The 27,323-nt window shown below is 40.6% G+C and overlaps 1 protein-coding gene across 1 annotated transcript in view; it reads left to right on the top strand.

Moving 5' to 3' along the window:
* Nucleotides 1-20,963: 20,963 nt before the first annotated feature.
* cdcp2 (CUB domain containing protein 2) overlaps nucleotides 20,964-27,323 on the top strand; it is a 23,238-nt gene continuing 16,878 nt past the window's right edge. Inside the window, exon 1 of the mRNA XM_086042968.1 lies at nucleotides 20,964-21,141. The gene's annotated coding sequence lies outside the window, so the exon portion shown is untranslated. The remainder of the gene's footprint in view (nucleotides 21,142-27,323) is intronic.

Below are 27,323 nucleotides of genomic sequence, written 5' to 3'. Positions count from 1 at the left end.
GCGTGGGGTCAGCAGCTCAGCGTTGACCTGCGAAGAACTCCATTATTCCTCCATCTCGTCTCTGACCGCTGCCATTATTCCGCCACTCCAACTCTCGCTTGTGCACTTTGCAGGGAAACTTTCAACACTGAAATGCCTGATTTTATCTTTTCTACGTGCTGTTATTTCGGATGAAACCAAAAGGGCAATAAGTTACATCACAATGTCGTCTGTTGTGGACACCGAATGGGGCTGGTGAGTGGGTACCAAGTCGTCCCAGAGACAGGTGACACCTTTGTTTCAAACCCTTTTGCACCGCCTGAAAATGTCCTTTGTGAAAGATGTGGAAGTCCCTTTTATTCTGCCTGTAAAACCGAGTATTTTTCTTAAGCCTTTCTGTGTTGTTGCACTCTACAAAGTGTATCGATACAGAATAGGAGGTATGAAGTCAACCTTGGAGTTAGTAGAATTAAAACCGTAATGAAATGCGACAACACCCATGTGTAAACACTCTCTATTCTGCCTTGAAAAAAGAAATACTGTGTTGTTATTCTTTACAAACCGCCCTGATATGAATTTGGGGTTTGAAGTCGACCCGGCAATTTTACACCTTTGAAGGTTCTAGCATCAGAGGAATAGTGATGTCTGTGTGTAAAGTAATTCTGTTCTATCTGTAAAAGCCAGCATTTTGCCTACTTATTCCCAGGACACCGTTCCGTATAAACGGCACTGACGTGGAATGTGGTACAACAAATATTTTTCACACCTTACTCTGCCCCAAAAACTGCCACTTTGACCTTTTTTCCAGGTTGCCATTCTGTATTAATGACACCGAAACTGAATGAGGGGTACAAAGTCGACCTGACAATTTCCCTCTTTAGAAGCAGCACTATCAGAGCCGTAACGGGGCGGTACAACACTTGTGCAAAATTCCTACTTGCCATGCCGGTATTTTTTTATGCCCTTTTTCCATGTAACACAACAGATGCTCCGCAATGTGTTCCCACAATGCATCACGAGATGGTGTCAGCAGGGTGAAATTGTGACACGGCTGTGAGTGCACACACAAACTATACTTCATGTAAAATAGGCTTCTGCTCTCCATGCAAATTGTCTCTCTCGGGGGTGGATGTATTATGGAATTCTTATTACCTCTCAGTGCATGTGTCTAATGAGTGAGTGAAAAGACATTACATCACCATGCAGAGTTATGCAAAGGTGCTTTCTATGCAAATTGGGCCCTTTTTACATTAGCACCATGTTATGTCTTCCTTACCCAAATGTGCTCACTATATTGAAATTTAAGGCTTGTTTGCTCACCAACTACCCCCATCGGAAATAACACAATAAGTGCTGCTTTTGTTTAAAAAATAATTAGGAAAAGATCATAATAATACACAGCATATTTCTTGTTGTGATGAAATTGGCTCTTTTTAGGGGCGGATTTGTCTCATGTAAGTGAGCCAGGCAACCATCATAGCTCCCTTCAATTTACAGAAGCTGACACTGTATATCATAAACATGTGAACCACAGAAAACTGTATAATTTAGACATTAACCTACATGTGCCCCACCTTTTTAGGCTCCACCTTCATAAACGCCAACCAAGCAAGTCAACAACTTAACCAAACATTATTATCAGTAGCAAATGTTGGTAACACTCAAATTTGTGCTACAAATGCAGCTCTGCTTACCTATTGGCTTTGATATGATAGTGCTTTGGTTTCAAAAGGCTTTTTTCACCCAGCATGGCTGTCAGCTTGTCAAGTCTTTTGTTGACAAACTCTGTGTTGGGGTGTTTTTTATGTTAATTAGTATCCGGACCTTGGTGGTCACTTGTTGCTAATTAGTGTTCAATCCCTGTTATTTCCTATGTGAGTTCACATTATTTTTATTTGTGTTTTGCACATGAAAGAAGCAGCAGAGTGTAGATGTGTAGCAAAGCCAGCTGGGCATGTAGCAGATTTTGAACAAAGCGTGACTGATGTCTTCTTCCTTGCTAATAGACTGACTCCGACTCGGGAAGATTAATAGCGGCCTCCTAAAAGGCGCCTTCATGGCCAGCCAAAGGCAAAGCCGCAAATCAGCGTCTTCACTCCCACGTTTTATGTTTGTCATTTCCCTTTGAGGACGACCCGGACAGAAATGATTGGGGATGGATTAAAATGTCTCCACTGTGTATTTGAAAAGTGGGGTGGTGGACGGTTATAGAACTTTCGAGGCATAAATTTTGTTGGGCTTGTCAGACGTTTTTGTTATCACTTGTTGCTGGTTACAATTTACACACTAGGAGAAGGAAGGGACTGTTTCCAGGTATGATGGCGTCAACCTGAGGCCTGCATTCGAGGAAGGTGCCAGCAGCCGCTAGGATAATACCAATCAGAAGTTTGCTGTCAAGGAAGGAGTCGGTTTGACGATCCACAATCAGGAGACTGCACTACATGTGACGTGCAAAGTCACCAACTCAGGGAAAAAGCCGCCCCATTCAAAGCTCCACCTGCATTCCACCCACACCACACTCCACTGACATACTCTACAATTGTCAAATTGTACTTAGAAAACCATCAAGTAGGACTGTATCCATGCCTCCAATTAGATGCAACCACTAGCACAGTCTCATATTGTAGGGGTCTCCAAGTCCAGTCCTTGGGAGCCTGTTTTTTTACGTTTCCCTGCTCCAACACACTTTCATATGTCCTGCTCTCATAGGAACCGTGTTCATCTGCCCCGCTTTCATGGTCCACGACTTGCTCAGACAGCTGGTGACGGCCCATGACAAGCGTCACCGGCCAACTCGGCTGGAGTGGGCGGGTGTACACACATGGCCCATGTACTGCCCAAAGGCTGTAATGTGTCCATACTACATTACACTGATTGCTAAATATTGACATTATATCATAAATTCATAGGTGTCTTGGGGTCTTGTTCAAGTGAGGAAACAATGGAATGGGACATTGACAGGTGGATCGATGCAGCGTCTGCAGTGATGCGGACTCTGTTTCCATCTGTCAAGGTTACCTGGTGATCAACCTATCCTTCCTACCCTCACCTCTGGTCACGAGCTGTGGGTCGTGATAGAAAGAACCAGATCCTGGATACAAGCGTCTGAAATGAGTTTTCGCTTCAGGGTGTCCAGGTTCTCCCATAGAGATAGGGTGAGAAGCTCAGTCATCCGGAAGGGGCTCATAGTCGTGCAGCTGCTCCTCCGCATTGAGAGGAATCAGATGAGATGGCGCTGACATCTGATCAAGATGCCTCCTTGGTAAAGTGTTTTGGGCACATCCCACTGTAAGGAGGGGCCCGTAATGACCCAGGACATGCTGGAAAGACTCTATCTCCCAACTGGCCTGGGAATGCCTTGTGGTTCCCCTGGAAGAGCTGGATGAAGTGGCTGGGAAGAGTGAAGTCTGGATTTCCCTGCAAAAGCTACAACCCCCACGACCCTTCTCCAGATAAGCAGAACAAAATGGATGAATGAATGGATAATTGTTGAAAAAGAGTCAATGCCAGATTACTTTTTTCACCTCTGAGGAGCATTTCTGTATGCTGTCCGGGGCTTGGCGTTTGAAAATGGCGATCACAAACAACTACAGCTATCGTAATGGCTCCTGAAAGCATGGTTGCTGGACAACGTGATCAACATTCACTGGCTTTGCACCGGCTCCAAACATGTGTTTGTTCAGTCATGAATACAATATTCTGATTAAATAAAATTACTTTTATTAGATTTATTAAATGCATAGGTTCACACCTTCATGTGCTGCATTTCCCATTTTCTTAGGTCACACCCTTCTTGTGAGCCATCCTCTGTAGGCCCCACTTTCTTGTGCTCCACTTTCATAGGCCCCCACCTTCATACACTTCATAGGTGCCCGCCTTCATATGGCCCACCCTCATACCTTAATATGCCCTACTTAATTGTGGGTGTTTGATAAATGTCTAAACCCCACCCTTTATTTTTTTTTTTTTTTGGTATTATTATTATTAGTATTTTTAATAATTACCATTTCACAAGCAGAGATGGGAAGTAATGAAGTACAAATACTTTGTTATTATAGGAGAGTAGTTTTTTCCAGTACTTTGTAATTCACAGAGTATCTATTTTTTAGAATACTTTTTAATTTCATCAAAAAGGGTAGTAAATGAGCACCTGGGTTGAGTTTTCTTTGTTTTGAGAGAGGGCAATTGCAACGCTGTGCGCCCTTGTGGGATGGACGCAGCCGACTCATGGCTAATCCAAGTGGTTTTGGTCATTCCTTTTAAATCCAGAGCACACACAGTCCTTGACATTGCTGAAGCAGTAATTGACTCGCTGGGGTGCGTGCAAGAGATTGGCATAAGTAATTTTCAGAGCTGGGCACTTGACCCTTTATTGCCTGTCCGGCCGCGACCCTCCACCCTTGACCTGGGTACCCGCAACCCCCCGGCCATATTCATAAACATTGTCGGCCCCTGCCCCGTTCCGACCAACGACTTCCCCCACCCCCCACACACAAAAAAAACGTGCACGATGCTCCCGCGGGAGAGATGCTAACAGAAGAGGTTTATTTAAAGACAATTAGCTGACTAACTTACTATTCAAACCCGCTGCGGATACGCTTCAAACGCGCCACTTTAATACTCACGTACTTATCCATGTAGTGTATGGACCTACTTTTCCAGGCGTATTTATTCGCCCTGTTATTTACTCACTGCACCGCGACGTGCGCGGAGTGATATAATTTCAAGTGTTATCAGTGATTCAACCCGTCTGTGAATGAATGCCGTTTACGCAATACAAAGAAGCTGAGCTCCAAGACTTCTCCAAGTTATTACGTTTTGAAAGACACAACAACCCAGCAGCATGTACTTACTTCCATTGCGAACCATGCGGTTGGTTTTGTCGTATTGTATAATTATTTGGGTCGAACAGGCGACAAGTCTGCAAGCAACAAGTTACTTATTTTCCACACTCCCCTCCTTCACACTTTCCTGCCTTCAAAATAAAAGCATGCCAGCAAACCACTACACAGCAGGTTTGCTACGGCGTATTTCCGGAAGTAGGGAAATGCATGATGTGCCAGTGTCATACTTGAGTGCTGCGCGCAGCTTGATTTTCCTCCCGGACACAATTTGTTTTGAAAGAAGCCTAAAAAGAAGCCTTTCACCGAGTCAGCTGAGATGAAATTTGGCTGCCTCGCGAGCACGCCACACGCATGAGGGCCGATTAGTGGGCCGGACTAAAATCCTGAATTCATGTCATTTTAAGAAATGACCAACAGACCATTTGCTAAATATACCCCCACAAATATTAAAATAGGAATATGTTTTGTGAATAACCCATGTACATCTTTCAAGGAGACTTCCAAATGAGCTCACAAGTGCAGTGGTACCTCTTGGTACCTCTACTTACAAACGTCTATAAATACGAAATTTTCAAGTTACGAAACACCTCAACAGGAAAATATTGCCTCTTGTTACGAAAGAAATTTCAAGATACGAAAGGTAAAAATACAGGATGGGCTGCCACTCGCAGCTCCGGAGTTTCCTGAACGCAACATACTCACAGCTGCTCTGCCATTGGCTAGCCTAGCATCTTCCTAGCATCCCATTGGCTGAGAGGGACCTCTACCGTATGTGTCTATGTGTGCAGATAGACAGGTAGATAGATAGTTACGTGATAGATATGTCTATGCAGCGTCCTCGTCATTCACCCCTCGGGCCATGAGGTGTTACGATAGTTTGAGGTGAATTAGAAATGAGGAAAAGAAAAAAAAAAGGAGAAAATCGTTTTTTTGTCCATACAAATGAAGCAAGAGATAATAAAGTATGAAAAGGGGATGCGTTTGGTTGATCTTGCCAAAGAATATGTATGATAATGTATCGACAGTCGCCACGTTGTTAAATCAGTTCTTTACAAAACGCCAGGCAAAAACCACTTCTGAGAGAGAACATGAACCAAAGAGGGCAAAAAGCGACGAGGACAGCTTAAAAGGTAAACGACCATCATTAATTATATTCTTTACTCTATTCTTTGGTTTTTTTAACATTATGCACAACTCTTATTTATTGTGCAATAATCTAATTGTAACATGTATTTGTTACATGTTTTAATGCATTTTTATGCTTTATAAAACATTTATGTCTGAATTTGTGGGGCTTACGGAACGTATTAGGGCATTTACATGGAAAACATTTCCCTACTTACAAAATCTTCTACTAAAGAAATTTATTCCAGAACCAATTAATTTCGTAAGTAGAGGTGTGAAGCTATCTTTGAAGCCTTCACTCCAACCCGCGGCAACTCAGGCAGTCGTTTCACGGAGATGCCATAAATGCCCTCGAGTCACAGCAAAACGTGGGCCCTTTTGGGCAGGAGATGATGAGCCGTGTGTGGCAGAATGCTCCCGTGACAAAGTTTTACCTGGAGCCCAAACAAAGAGAGCGTACCGAAATAGTCCCAACGTTTTGAGCTGAAATGTTGTTGCTCCACTTTGTGTTTAGTATTCATGGCTGAGGACCTGAGAGGAAATTGCTTTGGCGAATGAAAATGACACACACGCACCTACACACACACACACACAAAAACAATTCAAGATGCAAGCAACAATGGATGGGCCGTGGCACCCTCTTTTGCAAGGAGAATGCACAATATGTTCATCAATTTTATGACATGCTCCATCCATATCATGTGCCTTCCATCTATCCCGGGTAGCTGGTTTAGATTAAGGCTTATTTGGGTGAATTGTCTATAACTTGTTGACATGTCTACCCAATCCCCAGTTTATGGGTGAAAATGGTGCCTGAGGTAAAGGTTTCATTGTGAATCCTCAAAACAACCGCTGTTTCAAACCAAAATGGCAAAATTCCTCTTAAATTTCGGACATGAGACGTTTTCATGCATCTTGTCATGATTAGGGTTGGGCATCTGATGTGCCACTTTCTTTTTAATGCTTCAGCACAGCAGCTTTTGAGATGAGTTGGAGTTATTGTTCTCCACTTTTTTGTTTGGAATTGTGATCCAGCACGCAGACGGAATGCAGGAAAATCTCAAGTTCACCCTTTCCCTCCTCTCCTCACACAGTGATTATACAATTGATTTTTTTTCACCTCCGTCTTCCGACCACTGCTCGCCGCAATGGGAGCTGTAATAACAATCTATCTAGGCTCCGTGTTCCATTACGGCGGAATGCCGGGGCCAAAGCAGAGGAAAAGTGGCACGTTTTATGATTTATGGGCTCTGTTTGACCTTTTGCTTATTAGACGGAGCTACATGACGTACACGTCGTGGAAATGGACTGCAGGCCTTTGATGGAAGCCACGCGATTAAGTCGTCCTTGTTGAGTGGAACTGGAGTTGTCTGTCCACTTTATTTCTTCCTAACAAAGAGAAGAAGTTTTGCAGGGCAGATTTCGGATTCCTCATGATTACAAACATACAATTATTTACAGCAGTCAGTATCTGGTGTGACCACCATTTGCCTCACACAGTGCAACACATTGCCTTCGTGTAGACTTAATCAGGTTGTTGAATGTGGCCTGTGGAATGTTGATCCACTAGTCTACAATGGCTGTGTGAAGTTGCTGGATTATGGCAGGAACTGGAGAACGCTGTCATATACGCCAATTCATAGCATCCCACACATGCTCAATGGGTGGCCTGTCCAGTGAATGTGCTAGCCAAGCAAGAACTGGGATGTTTTCAACTTCCATGATTTTTGTACAGGTTCTTGCAATGTGGGGACACACACTATCATGCTGCATGAATTACATGTTATGTGTTTATGTGTATACAACCACATAGCTTTGCCCTATGAAAGTCTGTTAATGTTGATTAATGCTAAGGGTTAGCATTAATAGTGGCTATTTTAGAACCCTTTCAATTACTAATATTTAAACAATAACAATTGAGCACAATTTGTGGACAAATAATATAACACTAATCACAGGCATATATTCTTCAACCTCTACAAAATATGACCAATATTTGAGCATTCTATTGAGTAACATAGACTAGTACCATAGTATTGAAAGAATAAGTGCTATTCTTCTTCATTTATGTCTGCATGACTGTATTATACGGACTCCACGTGGCCAAGAGTGAGACAATTAATTTGTTTGCTAAGTTAAATCATGATGCACACACTGTGTAATTCTTTACATTATGTCATTGCTCTATGTTTTACAAAGTACAGCATTGAGTTCTATTCGTCCTCGTTAAATGAACACAAAGACAAAAATGTGTTCTTGTTCTTTTTAGGGGGAAGCTGCAACAAATTAACGGCAGTTCCATTTCTTTTAATTATTCAAGATGCAAGTGTTTTGAGTTTTGAGCAAGTTCACAGAATGAATTCAACTCGTATCTCAAGGCACCACTGTAGAAGCATACCGGCGATGATGATGACTGATATTGAGGAAAGAACTACATTTATTCCACACTAAGTATCCTGTTGATTTGGAAGATATTAAATTTAAAATACTTCCGATCAAAGTCTTGTTATATTCTAGAAAAGAAGAAAAGACAAGAGCGGAAGTTTGATCCCGTCTCAACAAAATAGGAAGAAAATAAGTGTTTTTGTGGACATTTTGGTCATTTAACCACAATCTAACCACGAGTCAAGCCAAGCCGTCAGCAACTACCGTGGCAATTTTGATTGGCAAAAGGGTCACAACAAACTGAATGGTGTTAAGTGTCACGTTTGGCCATTGCTGGATCATGTTGGAGCTTGAATAAGTGTTTCCTCGAGGCGCCTCCTCATTGATTAGCCTTTTTATGAATGCATTTATACATGGCTGGCACCACCTTACTCACTATCCAATCCAAGCCCACCCCAGCCTCTCTCTCACTCTCTATCGCTGGTGATAATATTTAACAGCTGACCTTATCTCGCCCGCTGCCGGTGAACAGGAGGGAGCACGGTAACGTCTGACATCGCGGCCACACACGAACGCTAATCCACAGGCGGCCAGGCTGATTAAAAGATGAATATCAGCGACAAGGTGGTAAACGCAAGGTGGGCCGTGGGTGGCGACGGCATCACGCGCAAACGGTCACAAGCAGCATGTTATGATGCCCCGACTCTGAAGCATGTTCAATTAGTTGTAGTAGCAGTACACTAAGTGGTCTATGGACCAAGCCCTGATCTGAAATGAGAAAAGTCACAAATAATTGACGCTAGTGATGGGCATGACAGTTCAGTTCATTAGAATCAGTTCATCAAAAAGAACCGTTCAAAAGATTTGTTCATGCATGATTAATTTCATATAATGCATGATTAATGTCATGTAATGTATATGGAATTAATCATGCATAATTACCGTAAAAAAGTGGTATTAATTAATTTTATGAAAATGTGTTCCTAAAAATTAACAACCGTCTCCCCTCCAAAAAAACCTTTTCTTGTAAGACATAGGGCCACCACATGAAGAAATGTGATATTTTCTTATTCTTGCTGTTGATTTTGAAGCAACAGGCATCCCTCCAGCAGTTCCACATCCCATTTTTTGCCTCTTGGAGCTAACAACAATAAAATATATACATAAAAATACAGTTGACAAGCCGAACAACGCGTCTTTTCAAGCCGTATGCGTGGGCGCTGATGACTTTGGCCGACTTCAGCGTTCTGTCACATCCAATGGCGCTCACAGGTGCTAAATGCCATACTTCACATTGCCTTGACGTGTAAACATTTGAAACTGCTCAGGAAAGAAGGTAAATTATTCATCTTTCACATCGCCTGGTGACTTTTTACTTCTATTTGTGTCATGTAAGCAGTATACAGATAAGACGCACCTCGGAGCGCACGTCGTGAGTAAACAAATACCCTTCTTAATTAGTATTCCTGCGGGACATTTGCTCTGCTAAAGATTTTGTTTATCTGAGCGCGCATGCACTTTCTCAGTTGAGGGCGCGACATGTTCAAGGGCAAAATGTTTCGATGATATCTTTCAAAGGAGACATGTCAATGTAGGGTTTTTAGCAAATAGGGAGTTACGTTTTACTTACAGTACTTCCTTTCTATTTCGGTCAGTACCACTTCCACCCAAACTTTTTTCCCTTATAGAAAACAATGGAAATTGAATTCATCCATACCATGGTCAAACTGTCACCCTTTTGAAGCATTTATTAACCGCCAGCCAATGGTTGAAGTTTAAAAAGACAAAAGAAAACAACACTGTTAATTCTGTTTTGACGGCGGGAAAATAGTTAAATCTTGTGAAGTCTCGCCAGAGTTACTCATGTCACCAACAATCCCTCTTCAAGCTCCAGTGTTCAAAGGCTATATTATTCATGTTTTGGGTTTTTTTTTGCTTTTCTTTTGGAGGGAGATTGGAGGAACAAGCTCAGTTATTCAGTTTATCAGCATTTTTTTTTTTTAATATTTTGAGGGGTTTACAAAAGAAAAAAGGAATGTTGAAAAGTCAAGGTTTTACAGTGTCATTATAATAAAGGTCTAGGCCCTAGACTTTTTATTAAACTCTAGGGAATATTTCCCGACAGCAGACCTGATTTTACTAAGTTTTTGAAGCACTGATCACTGAACATGGAAAAAAAATGAGGGGAGGGAGTCGGCTATATTCGTATCTCGCATCAATGCCATTTACAAGACTCAGATGAAATACCAACTTGCAACACTTTTCCCCACCCTCCCAAAAAATTGAGGCATATTTTTCTTGAAAATATCAGCGTTTGAACACTGAGCTTCTACAAAACCAAAATATAGTGACGACAGAGGAGTTGACTATGATGTAATTCTCATTACTGACACTGATGGCATAAAAAAAATAAAAATAACATGTTTGTTCGCCCAGTAAAGCATTTCCATTAGACTCGCATGTGCTAAAGGAAATGTCAAGTGAGGCGCGGTTGAAAAGGTGCTAATGCAACACATTTATCTTCTTTTTTTTTACCTTTATCAACCGGGAGATGGGCTGCAAAGTGTTTCATTCTGATAAATGCACAAGGCATTCATTTTATTTACGTGTCACGGACGCTGCGCATTAATCAACATTACAGCGCAAATGCGATCCAGTTGACTTGTTTATTTTCCATCTGCCGGGCACCTTTTCAGAAACTGAAGTTGAAGAGGCTCATGTATTAATTGACGTTTGTGTGTCTTATTTATTGTCAGAAATGGAAAGGGAAACAAGGTGAATTATTTGCTTTAAAAAATATGTAAGGACGCGATCAGCGATGTGCCTAGCGATATTGGAACAGTGGCCACCCACCCTAAACGCAGCTGGCCTGTAGAACATTCCAATCTGTTGAAGTTGGCAACCATGACAGCAAGCTTTTTAGCTTTTTAATTAGCCGCTTCAGCGTTTGGTCCAGCCAGCGCCATTCGAAGTCCAAACTTTTACTTTGGCTAAAGAAGCGAATTTGGAAGCATGGATTCATGAAAAAGTTAGCGCTTGAATAAGAATGTCATCTTGCAACCGTTTTTCGAAAACTGAAGCTGAAGTCTCGTGTAACTTCCTGACATCACACAGGCCTATGTTTCCAAAAAACATAGTCCTCCGTCCTCGTCCTTGTATATGCTGGTAGAGATTTTTACGGTCTAAAGATGTCCCACACAAGGACATACTTCACAAACATGATAAGGTACTAAATGTGAACAGTTAGTTAACAAAACTATCCCGGATTACATACGCAAAACAGGCTGGTCGTGTTTCTGTCAATGAGGTGAAATGGCTGACTCCTGTGGCATTATCCATGGTATTACATGTGTGGAACCACTAGAGGGCAGAATATGCCTGTGCAATGTGACTACTGGTAAGCACATGAAAAGCGTTGTGTGGGCAATTAATGAAGGCGGCTCTGTAGAAGAAAACATGCAGTGACTGGATATTTATTTGCATTAGCTTATTCACAACTAAAGCTACGTACTCCTGCAGCAGCGGACAGTTAAGCGACATGCGAACGTCACTCGGGGGTGTGCTGGCTCTGACGCTGCTTGGTCTCTTCACTTGTCGTACTAGTAGAACACGTGCTGGATCTCTTGTTGAAAAATCTCCTGCACAGTTGGGTAACTAGTAGTGGTGTAACGGTACCCTAAATCACATTTCGGTTCGGTTCGTTTTTTTTTGGAAACTTCGGTTCAGTATATTTTCGATACAAAAAAAATGTTGGTTTTTTTTCAATATGTTTATTTCGAAAATATGACGAGTAAATGGCAAATCTTTTGGAAAAAATAGATAAAAGTGAACCATTCTGGTGATATTCTAAGGAATTACACCAGAATGAAAAATACACTAACAATAAAGATCTCTTAATTTTGTAAATTATTAAGACACTGAAATCTTTAAATACTCAGCAGCAACAGCCTATGACTATGATGCGTCTAATTATTCAAGTTAAAGACAAGTTGTCATTACAGTACATATACGGTATACACTTTTTGTGATGAAAAAAAAATTACATACAATAACAGTTACTAACTATATCAAAACTCTTTTTATAATGAAAAAGTTTAAAAAGTCTTTATGAAATTGTACACACTTTTTAGGCATTGAAATCTTTGAATGTTGAACAGCATATTGTAACGAATTTAGTTATCTGTGTTGTGGTCGGATTTGTGAGTTGCTGAGTTGTTATGTTTCCGAGGTTCATGAATGCATCGTACGGCAAGCGAGTGGTGCAGCAGAGAAAGAAGAGCGCGAGCAGTTGTACTTGGATTAATAAAAACGTGATCATTAAACTATATCGCCGTGTTTCTGGAAGACGCTACAATATGATAAATCTCGGATGATTCCGTGGATGTTAGACGTGCTATCTGCAACATAGCCGCCAAACTCATGTAGCAATGTCGGCACACAACTTTGAGACTCCTCCACGTACCTTTCCCCATGGATGTTGAATGTTCCCAAACAGGAACCCGCAGTGTACGGGGGGACCTTCGAGCTCTGGCTCTTTTCTGGCTCCCTCTTTTGTGCCGCTACCTCCTCCCCCGCGTGCAACAGTCAGTAGCGCCCGTGTGTAAACTCGCGCAAATAAGTTAACCGAACCGAACGCAAGTGGACCGAACCGAACATGCCATACCGAAACGTATTAATACTTCCACGTGTACCGTTACACCCCAAGTAACTAGTGGCATTTTTGAAGTGTTCTAAAGCAATTTTTGTCGTTTGCCTGTTTTGATTGAGATGAACTTTGGCTGCCTCGTGGCTACGTCACACGCAAGTGGGCCGATTAGTGGGCCGGACTAAAATTCACCTCCACCCTTGCTTAGTCCGACCCTTTTTCAAACTTGTCGCTCCCCCCCCCCCCCCCCCCCCCGGCCTCTGTCCCAAAAATGGGCATCCGTCCGGGACGGAGGGAGGGAGCATTCCGGCCCCGGGACGGACAGCTCAGCTAATAACTACTGGCTACTGTCTACTATCTATTAAATGTCTTGCTTTGCTTTAACTCTAGATCATAGGAAACATCCAACATAAGGGTGACGTTATTTCTAAAACGGTCGTGGAGTTCTTAATAACGGTATAAAATGCACTAATATATGGAATTTTAGCATGTCCTCCAGCGTTGCATCATCTGTAAGAAAGTGGTGTTCATGGCTTCAGTTTAATTTAGCTCCATTAGAAATTCATTTCCCAGCAAATGAGTTTCCCTCAAGATGTTCCAACATGACCTACTTTTTCTTTATTTCCTAACTCAGTAGCTTTTCCTCATCATCACCATACATGAATCCTAAACAATTGCTACGTTTACATGCAGTCAATATGCGGGTTAAGGTCATAATTCTGATTTCTGAGTCATTCAGAAATGACTGACATGGCTTGAATGAGTTACCCCCACATTTAAATTGGGTTGAATAAATTGGATTGGATTGAAACGGCGACGCACGAACGGCATGGCGCAATTTACGTCATCTCCGCTTGTTACTTGCTTCCGTCAATAAAACACATTATATACATGTCACTCACCGCATGAATGAAGCAGATGGTTTCCTCCTTGTTTTAAAAGTGTGGCGTCATACTTACTCTAGCTTTCGCCATTTTTTTGTGATTTTTAACTTCTTACTAGTTTCTTGCTGTCACTTATAGTCGTCCAGCTGATGGCTACTAGCTACAGTTTACTAATTTCCACATCTTTGAACAATTCATCAAAGTCAGGTGGTTTCCATGAGCGTAAATTCCTGCCTGAATTCCATCCGGTTCCAGATATGTGTGTATGGTTTATTCTCCGTGATCCGACACATTGGATAAAAGGCTCATGACAAAAAGCCCGGCAGTTAACTAAGAGGCGTCTACAGCTGACACGTGTAACTTTTAAGCGTGAAATGAACATCCCCACCGTTCATGCCCACGCCAACAAGACTTAATAATAAAGGTGATGTTAAGTACAGTGCTCACCACCCTTTTTTTTTTTTCTAATTTCCTGCTTCACTGGGCATCCTGTGGAAACGAGGTGGGAACCACCCATTCCGGTGAAATGTACTCCCCAACATAAGATCACACTTACAATGCAACACATACTGTATGAGTTTGTGCGTGGGAATGTGTGGACACTGACCAAAGACAAATAAAGTTGTCTCATGGGGCTGGTTACTGGCCATCGGTTCTGAGTAAGAAATGGAGCAAGGGTCATTAAATGAATGGGACCGGATGAAATGACAATGAACTTTGTCCCTAATGGATATCATAATTAAAGTTAGGAGCAGCAATTAGAGCTGTCTTTAAAGCGGAAGTCAACCCCCCAAAAATCTTTACAATAATATGTTCAATGCCCCTTCACTAGTCTAAACATGACATTCTGATTAATGTTGCATTTGTTGAATATGAGTTAAGCAGCAAAATCTACCCATTTTTGCCATTTCAGGGGACAGCCATTTTGTCACTTCTGTTGGCTGAAAATTATATCACAGTTGCTCAGGGCTCAGGTCACGACCAATCACGGCTCACCTGTTTTCTAAAGCTAAGCGACGATTGGTCGTTAGGTGAGCCCTAAGCAACTGTGATGTCATTTTTAGTCGACAGCAAGTGGCAAAATGCCGCCCCCCTGAGATGGACAAAAACGGGTGGATTTTACTGCTTAACTCATGTTCCATAAACGCAATATTAATTAGAATGCCATGTTTTGACTAGTGGGCATGCATAGACCATATTCTTGTAAAGAAAATTTTGCGTTGACTTCCCCTTAATAAAATTAATTTACGCATTTTTATGCATTTTCCTTTTCATAGCCTGATATCGATTCATAAAACCATAAATCGATAGGTAACTCACATAAAACGCATGGTTCGAAAACCTTTGTATGATATTTTGAGCTAATACCTCATTCCTCCACAAGGTGGTGCATATCTATAGTAATGTATATGGTCAAGGAGTCAATTTGGTCAGCGTTGTGATCAAACAAAGCAATGTCCCGTGAAAATCATCAAAAAAATGATAAATTCACTCATATCAGTATCTAATGATTTGCTTGCTTGTTAGGACAATGAATTTTACGCGTCTATTGACATGAGAAGCTGTTTTTCATTGAGTGAGCCCTCATGTTGAGCTCCGGTAAGCAAGGCCTCAGCTTGCTACGTGGCAGTGAATGTAACATGCAAGTTCTCTTCTATTTACTTTTTACTAGTGCCTTGTTTACCGCACTTTAATTGTATCCGCATATGTTAACTGCCAAGATCTTTGTACAATTGCTTTTCATTAATTAAAAAAAAAAAAGTGTTGAACACTATTTTATGTTGAATCATATTGTACTCTGATAAGTACAATTACGGGGTTCTGGGCGTTGGGGTGTATGTGTGTTTGTGTTTTTGACGAGTGCAGTGTTACAATAACGAATCAAATCAGGCCTTTGTGAATCGAATCAAACCCAACCCGAGCATCGATTACTCACACTACTCACAGATTTTTGCTTGGTCCCTATATCCCAAAAGCAGGAGATCAGTTTACTTATCACCAGCTACTTGCGGTTGTCGATGTTTGATACTAGTTTAAAAAAAAACACTTCCTATTAGCAACTTGCTACCAGCAATAATGTTAGCGTCTTCGTCCCCGTTGCTGTTTGAAGATATGATGTGATGTTTGAATTTTCTCACTGTGAATGTGTCAGATGGATCACACAACCTTTTAATATTGGCATAAATAACTTTATTTTTCTTTGTTGTCCAAAAAATAAAAACCTCTCACTAGCTAATGGTAAATGCAGCCCTGGGGCAGGTACAGGGGAGATTTTATGTGTTATTTTCACTGCTAATAATAGCTCATTCCAGAGCTCCAATGTACAAATGTATCTGATACGTTTGCATGAATATTTCATGCAGGCTGAGCGGTGTCAATTATTCATGTTTACAGTAACAGTGTCTCCACAAGGCAGCTTGGACTCCTGGTTGCCATGACGAAAAAACATGGTTATAACTCGCCAAAATTACCAACCATCTTCCAAGGAATATTTCTTTTTTTTTTTAAATCAAAATAAAGCATGCTTATGCTGTGTTGTTGGGAAAATGTTTGCAGAAAGACGAGGTGGGTTTCGATCTGAAATGGTCGCCAGTCAAATATAGACAAACAAACATCCATCCATCAATCCATTTTCTATAGCACTTACTAGATTTGCAAGTGAAATGGAGCCAATTCCATGCAGCTGACTTTGGGATGAGAGGCACGGTCCACCCTGGAATGGTTACCAGTCAAACGCATGACAGATGGACGAACTGCTTGTTCTCCATATGGACATAGCTTTGTAGGTGAGCTGGAGGCTATCACAGCTGACTTTGGGGTGAGAGGCAAGGTAGACCATGGACTGGTCACCAGCCAACTGCAGGGCATATATGAGCCATTCTATCGAATTGGTTGAAATTGCTGTCCCACAATGAAAATCAAATTTTAAAAAACAATGAAGTGTTCAGACCTTGCATATTTAGTAATATCTTGTTATGATCTATTTTACCACAAGGCATTAATTGAGATACTATTAAACTGAATGTATCTTTTATATGTCTTTTATATGTCACTTCCTATTGGGAGGTGGCTGTCCCAATCTCTAACTCCTAAATTTCAATTCATGAAAAAAAAAAATGTAGATTTTTGCCAATTTAAAAAATACTTTACCTTATTAGAACATTTTGGTTGCTTTTAAATGTATGGTGAAAGATTTACATTCATTTTGTAGATTTTTATGTAAAAAAACCTGTCTCAACTTTTCATGTCACTACCGATTTGTAGGCAGGACTTGGTTTTAGTCACATCCCCAGAAATTTCATCAGTAAGAGACATTACCTTCATGTTCATCACAGGGCACATGGCGAGTAATTAGTTGGCAGCATTATTAAGTATGTACCCTCCAAAGTCTGAAAATCAGCATGTGGTTTTAAGGACCGTCACTACCGAACACCTCATTTCTACAATAAAATGAGCACTTTTGATTATAATGCTAAATGTTGTGTTTTCTATCTCTGTACACATGCTCAAAACTGTGTGTGGTAGCCACATTGTGCCTAGCATTGTTGAGTATTGTCAACTGCTATCATAAAACGTCAACACCGAAACGAGCACTACCGAAACGTTTCGGTAGTGACCGTTTCGAGTGTTGAGTGACATAACGGTTTCGGTAGTGACAATAAGATGTTTATTTTTGAATAAAGTTTTAAATAATATAATACATAGATCTTTCTGATTTTAACAATATTATATTCCATATTTTATCAAAATTTGAAGGGAAAAATAAACCCGAAACGGTCACTACCGAAACATACAGATATGTTTCGGTTGTGACATAATGGTTTCGGAAGTGACAATATGACGTTTATTTTTGAATAAAGTAAGTTTTAAATAATATAATACATAGATAGATATGCCATACATAGATCTTTCCGATTTTAACAATATTCTATTTCATATTTTATCTTGATTTGAAGGAAAAAATACCAAAATGCCAAAAAGCGTAGCAGAGACAGAGGACAGGCGAAGGGTTACAAAGACCCAGTGAAATCCAAAGAATATTTAATAAAGGGAAGAGAAAGAAATAAGAGATGCAAGGAAGAAGGAAAGCTGAAGTCTACCAATGAATTATCTAACAGAGAGCAAAGGAAACTCAGAGGAGCATGTGGGAAAAGACAAGACCACCGGATGTCTCTCAAAAAACAGAGAGAGAGGGAACATACATACAGGGAAATGTATTTTACAAAAATGTTTGTCATTCCAATCAAATTTTCATTCGGAAGGTGAAACCACAATTTTTCGATGATGAAGAGCCCTGTGATGGACAGGTGACCGGTCCAGCGTGTACCCTGCTTTTGCCCTAAGTCAGCTGCGATCAACTCCAACCCCTCGCGACCCTGGGTACAGCACAAAGCACTAGAAAATGGAAAAAATAATGTTTCATTAGTTATAATACACAAGTTAAAATATAGCAAAACTAGTTAAGCGATTACAATGCTACCCTCACACAAAGTATTACTGCAACAGCAGCAACAATATGGTCACTACCGAAATTTTGCAGCCACTACCGAAAAAACTGATGTTTTAACAAAAATAAAAAGTATTGGATTATCAACCAACAATTTTTGATAATGATTGTTTAAGGGTATGTTTGTTTTAATTAATGATGACTTTTGAAGTCAATATGATGGACTTTCTACATTTTACAATGATAAATAACATTTACATTTTGATTTATTTCGGAAAAACTATTATTGAATTTGAAATTAATTTAAATTGATTTTGATGTCAAAACCATGTATATTAATTTATAAAAAATACTCTGTAGAGGGGGGAATTGAAAAAAATATGAATCGTTTAGTAGAATTATTTTTATTCTTCTGTAATTGTGTGTTTCGGTAGTGACACATTTTAGGGACAGGCAAGATATTAGGGAAAATCTAGAAAATACTATTTGAAAATTGACTGTATTTTCACTATATTTGTGCCCCTTACATATGGTGCAACATGAATACAATAAAGGTTTTTCTGAAATAAAATACAAATTTCACACATTTTCCAACTCTGAATTTCAACCAATTCAGTAGAATGGCCCATATACCTGCAGACAATTTCTTTTTGAAGGTGACATTCACTCTCACGGATAATTTATAGACTAGCCTTCAATAAACCTAATGTTTTTGAGGATGTGGGAAGAAGCCACAGTACCAGCAGATAACACACACAAGCACAGGAAGAATATGCCAACTCCAAACAAAGTCCGAGTTTCAGACCCAGAACCTCTTAACTGTCTTTTTTTTGTTGTTGTTGTGTTGAGGATTATTTTTTTTCTAATGTGTGGGATTTTGGATGGAGGAGAGGCTGAGTAAGATTTAAAGTGACAGCCGTTTGCATCCCATCTTCCCACACACATGTGTGCGCGCGCACACACGTACACACACATAGGAACCTAGGGCTGTGTTGGGATTGTTACATTCACGCTTTTGTCGTCTCTTTCGCTCGCACTATATGAACGTGGAGCCGCCACAAAGACTGACAAAGTGCAGTGATTGTTTTTGCTGTATAACCACCGACGACCCCCGACACATCATTACCGCCGTTGCCGCACATTAACCTTTTCTCTTCCTTCCCATACGCCACCATAAGTGTGATGAATAAACCGTTGCTACGCCGTGATAAGATCTCGCCAATCTCCCTCGCCTGCCTGTAGATCCGTGACGCCACTCGGGTTATATTATTAAACCCAAAGGTTGCGTGGTCACCTGGTTTTGGATTATTCAATCTCCTGTTCTACAGCTCACGTCTGCTGCATCTCGACGTGTTTTTGTTTCCGGTCAAAATTGGAATATGGAAATGATGCAGGGTGATGTTTCACTGTAGCTTGGAAGCATTTCATCAACTTGGTGGGGTGAAGAGGTGCCTTTGGCGTGCATCCTTCCTCTTCGAGGATAAATTGTGCTTTAAAATTAAACACATTCAGCACAAGAGTACTTTCATGCCTTAGCAAAGATGATACAACCCAAAGCCCCGGAGTATGGATGTTTATTTCTACTGTGTACAGTGGTCTGAATAACTGGCACTCACATTTCTTTAGCAGCTTGACTAAAACATTCAAACTGCCAAAACACCCACTTTTAGGTTAGAGATTTCCAGGAAACCTTATACATCATCATGAGTACCACCTGAACTGAGGTTATTGCAGTTAACAAAACTAAGGAAACACCTAAAACTAAAATTGAAAAACGTTTTGTTAACGAAATAAAATATATATACCAAACAAAAATATAAATGCCACACTTTTGTTTTTGCTCCCATTTTTTATGAGATTAACTCAAAGGTCTAACACTTTTTCCACCTACACGATATCATATTTTTTCTCAAATATTGTTCACAAACCAGTCTAAATCTGTGATAGTGAGCACGACTTCTTTGTCGAGATAATCCATCCCACCTCACAGGTGTGCCATATAAAGATGCTGATTAGATGCCATGATTAGTGCACACGTGTGCCTTAGACTGCCCACAATAAAAGGCCACTCTGAAAGGCAGGACAAAACTAAACCAGATTGACAAAAAAGTGTTGGTTTTTTTTGTTGTTTTTTAAAATAACTTGAAAAAGTACCAATTTTAAGCAATTAAGCATTTAAAAATAACCTGGCCGTTCAGACCGCGAACGCATTGAAAAAGATCGGATACGTATCCGATCTAGGACCACATATGAAAGCGACCCAGGTCATATTTGAAAAAAAATCGGAATTGAGCCGTTCAGATTGTCATAAAAACATCAGATACAGGTCGAATATGGGCAAAACAATCCGATCTGGGTCGCATTTGCCTGCGGTGTGAACCTAGCCTTATACTGTACATAACTCCTATGAATGTTTTCCACTGGATTTGATTATCTCTCAACTGTTTATTCACGCAGTGTGCAGGCAGGCAGGTGGATTATTTGTGCCGTTGTAGGGTTGCAGTGTACAAACACATGTTTTGTTTTCACAGGAAAATATCTCCTGGATTACACCAGCAAAGCCTGGTCTAATGAGCCAGGAAATGTCACACAGTAATACGGCTTTTCTCGAGTTTGTGTGGAACGTGTTTGGTCAGATTACCAGAGAAGCACCAGCAGGAATGAGGCATATTCCCCCTGGTTAGATTTCTTATGTATTGATATAGACATATATATACAGTACGGTGGTGCAATGCAGGATGATGTGCGTAGTGTGTACATGCAGCTGGTGGCTCCCCTGAGACTGCAGGTTTCCATCTATTGGGACGTGACAAGCATATTGGGGAAATCATGGTAAGTGACTGAATTCATAAAAAGCTAATTAACTGTGCAGGCTCAAATCACATTTTAGGTGCAGTACAATTGTAAAAAGAAGCTATTGTTAAACTAAAATTAAAATCACTTTCCGTTTGTCGATGGGCAAGTAAGGTAAAATACTGTATACAGTATATAAATACAGTATATGTCATCTATCTATCTATCCATCCATCCATCCATCCATCCATCCATCCATCCATCCATCCATCCAGTATTGTGGTTGTTGTTTGCAACAATATAGAACTGTGCGGCATTATTCCATGGAGAGAATCAAATATTTTGCCCCCTTCGCATAGTGCGATGAGTTAAAGCAAGCAAGTAAGTATTCGACCGTCATAAAATATTTTCATGACTCTTGTGATGAAACATCGACTTACAACCGATTGAATGGTACCTTTGTCATGGCCTGAGGGGTTCTATATTAATTTTGTTGGCCCTAAGCAACCTTGAGGAGGAAACCACAAACCCTGCCACACCAAAACAAAAAATCATCCATCCATCCATCCATCCATCTATCCATCCATCCATCCATCCATCCAAGAGCTGGCTGGAGGGCGGGTGGTGACAAATTTTAAAAAATGGCTGGACTAAGCATGGCCGGAAGTGGATTTTAGTCCGGCCCACTAATCGGCCCTCATGCGTTTGATGTGGTGGCGAGGCGGCCAAATTTCATCTCAGCCTAGTCAGTGAAAGGCTTCTGTTTAGGCTTCTTTATACTCCCGTGTCGGCGCGAGCGACGACTACCGCATTGATTCACGTGACCGACGCATTGTGCTGTTGGCGACAGGTCTGCAACACATGCCACGCACCCATCAGGAATTGTTGCTGCTCTGATCGGTCCATTATGTAACATGTTGCGATGACATACAGTTTCCCACAAGGAGAGGAGAGAGAGGATGCAGCACGCAGCTCGTTGCTGCTGCAAAAGAAAAAGAGTATATTAAACTGCGCGCAGCACTCAAGTATGACGCTGCCACATCAAGGTGGAGTTCATGCACTTCTTCTGGTGTCTTCTACTTCCGGAAAGACGCCGTAGCAAACCTGCTGTGTATAGTGGTTTGCTGGTATGCTTTATTTTGAAGGCAGTGAACGAAGGGAAGTGTGAAAAATAAATAACTTGTTGAATGCGACTTCTGGCCGTCTGTTGGACCCAAATAATTATACAATACGACAAAACCAACCCCGGGGCTCGCAATGGAAGTAAGCACACGCAGTTGGGTAAGTAGTAAAGTACTAGTGGCGCATTTTGAAGCGTGTCCACAGCGGGTTCAAATAGTAGATTAGCCGGCTAATGATCCTTAAAAAGCTTCTGCTGTTAGCATCCCTCCCACGGCGGCGTCAATCACGGACCCTTTTTTTGGGGGGGAGGGCGGAACGGGGGGCGGGGGCTGATAAATTTATGAATAAGGGCGTGGGGTCGCGGCCGGAAGGGTACCCAGGTCAATATATATATATGTATATATATATATATATATATATGTATATATATATATATATATACATATATATGTATATATATATATATATATATATGTCAGTCCACACACGTGGGTGTTACTTTTACACATTATGGACCAATCTAAAGTGTTGAAAATGGCTTGCTCTCTTTCGCAATGCAATGCTAATGGTTGAACAAACTTGCTTTTTTTAGGCTCTCCTGAAAAGTGACTATTTTGGGGGTACAAGGTCTTGGCCCGACGCCAGCGTTATACTGTATAATCCCGGGGTATAAACAGCAATTTTGGTGTGGTTCTCAAACGAGCACTAGAGGTGTTGTTTGATGCAATTTTTTTCCCTGACCCCGACCTCATGGATGAACTTCAAGATGTTCAAAAAAGGGTCCGTAGGCCCATCCACAGTCTCTGAGCAGCCCTTGCAGTATTTATGAAGCCAACATGAAAATGTATTTTATTTTTATGTGCTTACGTGTCGACCATGCAAGTGAACAAGAGCAGCAACTTCTCTTCACTGGTGCCTTCTTTGAGATATTGCCACAACAACTATAAAAAAAAAAAGAAAAGCCCTTCCTTTCTCAACAGCACTTAGAAACAGTAACCTTGTCTTTGTATAGACTTTGTAAATAGCCGATTACGTAGACAGAAAAATTGGGCTTGCAACTATGCTTAGTTCGACAATTTTTTTAAGTTTCCCGTCTATCATTTACCGTCTACAAAATGTCGTAGGCAGATAGGCGGGCCGGTTCGTCACAAAGACGGTATGCCCAGCTCTGTGTGTTAGTATCATTAATTTGTGTTTTAATTTCCCGCTTTCACTGTCTTTGTTGGTGTATTATGGCTATTTTGTTATATGTGAAGTGCTTTGTTACAGCTGAAGCTGTTGTGAAATGCGCCATATAAATAAAGTTGTATTGTATTGTACAGAGCTGGGCTTTTTACTCAAATTTCCTGGTCCGTTTATCGCCTTCCGCCGTCCGTCTATCCGCCTTTTCGTCCAGCCAGGCCAAATAGTAATCGCCTATAGGCTGGTCCGCCTGTCATTTTAAATGGGCTTCCATTAGCGTTTCCATCTACCACTTTGACAGTTTAATACACTCATCAGTCAAGGCATATAGTATAGTGTACTATAGGGTCACCAACCTTTTGAAGGTGAGAGCTACTTTTTGAGTGGTGATTCATGTGAAGGGCTAGCAGTTTGATGCACATTTCTTAAATAACAACCCCTCCCCCCAATTACCTTTAACTCATTCACTGCCAGACATTTTCAGACCGGCGGCACGGTGGTCGACTGGTTAGCACGTCCGCCTCACAGTTCAGAGGTCGTGGGTTCGATCCCGGCTCCGGCCTCCCTGTGTGGAGTTTGCATGTTCTCCCCGTGCCTGCGTGGGTTTTCTCCGGGCACTCCGGTTTCCTCCCACATTCCAAAAACATGCATGGTAAGTTGATTGGATACTATAAATTGCCCCTAGGTGTGATTGTGAGTGCGGATGTTTGTCTCTGTGTGCCCTGCGATTGGCTGGCAACCAGTTCAGGGTGTCCCCCGCCTACTGCCCAAAGACAGCTGGGATAGGCTCCAGCACGCCCCGCGACCCTTGTGAGGAGAAGCGGTACAGATAATGGATGGATGGACATTTTCAGACCCTCTTTTACCCTAATGTTTTTAAAAAAAATATAAATTCCTGGGATTGAATGGCTGGACTGTGAAAAGATAAATAAATATGTCAATGGCAGTGAATGAGTTAATGATTTTATTATATTTTATTATTAATATTCATATTAATAATAATAATATTCATTTATGTGAAGAGACACTGATCATGTTAATAGTTTCTCATAATTAAGAAACATAAATATCATCGATACGCAGCATTTTATTTCTATAAATCTCTGCCAGTTTTTACATTTTCAAATGATCACTTCTCCAACATCCCAAGAAAATCACAATAACCCTTCACTGGAAAGCTATTTTTAGAAGACGCCCACAGGCAAGTCTTGTAGTCCTTGGAGGCTACCAAGCGGGTGACCCCTAGTGTAGTATATAATATTTCATTTCATTTTAGTGAACACCATTGCAGAAGAAAATGCTAGTTTTAGCATGTTAGCATGGTCTACCTATTATGAAAACATTAGCATCCAACACATCTATCCGAACAATTCACTTCAAAGGCCACAAAACAATTTTTAAGTGGTTGTCCTTGAATTTTCCGTGGCCGTCTCCACCATGCCACGCCGCATCCACTTCATCCAATTACTTGAACGACTTGTGTGTGTGAATATTCATGCCGAGATCATCTTGTGGCATCTCATGATGCCGCAACGTGAGTCACACAAGCGGATGCCACTCAGAACCGCGCCAGAGGACACACTTGTACTCATTCCGTGTTCCCTGTTTTGGTGGAGTACTCTTGACTGTAGCGTTGTCGTGTGAGCAGTCAATTAACATTCAAATTAAAAAGTTATTTTTTCTACAAAATCAGCTCAACCACCAGCAATCGAGCTTCATAAGTCTTCATGAAAATATACATGGTTCTTACTATACTATCATGAAAATTCTACGCCAAATAATTTCATACTTATATTAGGAATTATATTTGATATCAATGTAAATTGTGTATTTGTAGCCCCTGTGCTGTTATGGCCCATTCCAAACGGACGAGATGGGGTGTTCACATTGTATTATGGCTGCAAGCCGCACTTAATTTCACACAGGTCTGTGCGCAGACGACCAGCCCAAACAAGCGAACAAGCTCAAAGTTGTGGTAGAAAATACAACAATGTTGTTTTTTTGTTTCTCTGACGTTTTTATCTTGGCTTGCTGCGTCTACTGTTGTGGCTGATTTTCTATTTTGTTGCCACGTATGCATTTGACAATGTTCATGCTCTTGCCCTAAGTGCGAAAATATGCTACCTATCTCTCATTCCAACTCTTGCTGCAATGTTGGTGCACTACAATGCAAAAACAAGTAGAAATATGTGAAATTATTTACACAAATGTTGTTTATTATATCTGTGGCATTTCTAAGACATCTTTGTGGGTACACTGTAGGGACTGATGCTCACTTTTGTTTTCCACTCATTAATTTGACAAAGTACAAATCTGTCATATTTATTGTGTATTTTTTAAGACATTTGACGAATCGGATTAAGGGCAGAGTAACATTTTTGAGGATAATTAAGTCCTTCGTTTTAGTGACTGATGGAGTATGACTAATGCGTACAATGCAAAACAAGTTGAAATTCATTCCAATATTGTTTATTGAGTGTGTGACATTTTGAAGACCTTCAAACAGCAAAATTAAGTGTGGAGTGATTTTTTAAAAAGAGAATTATGATCTTCCTTATGGAAAATTTGACTTTTTAAGACTTGGATTATTAGAGTGACGGATGGGATTTCACTGCTTGTTATCATGCATACACACGCTCGTGTGTTTGTCGCTGTGTTGGGAGCTTTGGCATTTGCCGTCCTTTTGATTAGCGTAACAAGAGAGCTGATAAATAGCTTCTGTTAGCAGATGACATTTGACTAAATACTTCCCAAATGCGTACAATGTGTGCGCATGAATGCAGATGGTTGCCAGATGCCACAGATGACTTTTCCAGCTGCAGATAGGTAGATATCAGATAAGATCAGGGTACATGTCAAAGAAGCACAAATGACATCTTGGTGTAACTCCTCTATGCTATTTGTGCCTTACAGTATAATTTGGGGGTTTTTTTGTGTGTTGTTTCGTAGCTGTCTATAGACAGCTGATGCCAACGTCTCAGCAATTAGCCAGCACCACCATTTCAGTCTTTGACATTTAAAGACGTGAAATTAACATTTTCATATTTACCGGTAGATTCAAATCAACTTTACAAATTGTACCAAAAAAAGAAGTAACTATGCAACAGAACCTCAAATGTCTACATGAGACAACAGAATACCTCAGGGGTCCCCAACGTGGTGCCCACAGGTAACAAGTAAACCCCGTAGTACACATTTAAAAACCGTTTACCAGTGACGTGACATTCTGATCTTCTAGGAATATTGCAGACGTAATCATTTCAAACTGTAAACACTGGCAGAGATTTATACAAAGTGTTGTATATTGATATTTATGTATTTCCTAATTCGACAATTTCTTTAACATATCAGGTTTTCATCATCATCATCATCATCATCATCATCATAATAATATGTGATATACCAATATATGTATTAATATTTATTAATTAAGGGTTAGGTTCAGCGACTGGTAGAATTTTTTTCTGAAACGTCATAGCTATAAATTATAACGTATGTTAAGGTCCGTATTGCGCAAGCTTTTATACGTTAAACTTGTAAACAAAAACAATTAAAATATTTTAAAAACCTGATGTGCTAGAGAGAAAGTTTTTTAAAAAGTCACGAATTTTAAAATTAAACTAACGTAAAAAATAGTAATAGTATAATTTCCCTCATTTTACAACATTATCCTCAAAAATACATGTTTTACAGATTATTTGATTTGGAAAAAAAGCACCTCAAAGAGGAATTTGTCATTTAAAATCCGCAAGCAAGATTTGAAATTAGCCTCAAATCACTTATTCCCCCTCCCACTGCCCCTTACTGACATGCATGAGCACGTTGTTCAAACCTGACCATTTACAATGGCTTAATGACATACAATTATGAAAGTGCCTAGTTGGGATAAATAGTCATAGAGAATGCTGTCCAGTTTC

The sequence above is a fragment of the Filicampus tigris genome, chromosome 10, assembly GCF_054856515.1.
Source record: "Filicampus tigris isolate MCC_2025a chromosome 10, RoL_Ftig_1.0, whole genome shotgun sequence".
In the NCBI taxonomy this organism is placed as follows: domain Eukaryota; kingdom Metazoa; phylum Chordata; class Actinopteri; order Syngnathiformes; family Syngnathidae; genus Filicampus; species Filicampus tigris.
Note: the sequence above shows the minus strand (reverse complement) of the source record. Positions and strands in the feature narration are given on the sequence as shown.